The following is a 916-nucleotide window of genomic DNA, read 5'->3' on the forward strand; positions in this document are numbered from 1 at the left end:
AATAGCCAATCTACTGTACAGTATTAACTACACTACTGTAGATTGAGTACTACAAAGGGAAAATATGAGCAATCTCCGTAGTTAATAAGAGTTGCAGTTATAAGAGCAATATTTAATCGAAATCAATTCACTAGAATAATATTGCACATCAAATTTCTTCTACACACAAATCCAAAATTTATAACTGTACAGTATAATGTACACTATAAGATGTAATATTGAACGATACCAGTGTAGTGATGCACCCTATATTTGCTTGTAGCGATAGCTATATTTGATTGTGTTGCGTACTATATTTAGAATAGTTAAGTTTCTAAAAATAGATATTCTTGTGCTGCTAGATTTAGGTGACTGGTAACTACTATATTAGAAAGTGTTATTCACTAATATAGCTGTTAACTAATTATGGTACAGGACGTTATACGACTTGAAATACTAAGATTGTAAAGATGCCCAATACCTTACGGTGTTGGACATTAATGGTAAAGTAATAATATTGTAGCAGTTTGATTAATACTGTAAAATGTAGTGATGATTCATGTCTGATTGTAGACGATGTTATTGCCTTAAATAGATTCAGAGAAAAGTATATAAGGTGTACAAATCTGAGCGTAAAGAGGGAGGAAAAAGATTTGATATCTAATTGAGCTCAGATTACTTTAGACTAGATTCTTGTGAGTAATTAATTATTGCTGTACTATTCTTTAGAACCTTGTAATAAAAAGCTTTTATAGTACTGGATTCCTCTGTGGACTAAAATTACTGTGAAAACGATATTACAACCAGTATGAAAACTATGTTTTAATTTATTGTTAATTGACTGTAAGTAAAGTAAAACAAATTAAAATTAAAGATACGTAACACAGTGCGTAAATATATATACTGCGCAAGTTTTAACGATATATTAATTATATTA

Source organism: Trichoplax adhaerens, genomic scaffold, assembly GCF_000150275.1.
Source record: "Trichoplax adhaerens TRIADscaffold_1727 genomic scaffold, whole genome shotgun sequence".
Taxonomy (NCBI): domain Eukaryota; kingdom Metazoa; phylum Placozoa; class Uniplacotomia; order Trichoplacea; family Trichoplacidae; genus Trichoplax; species Trichoplax adhaerens.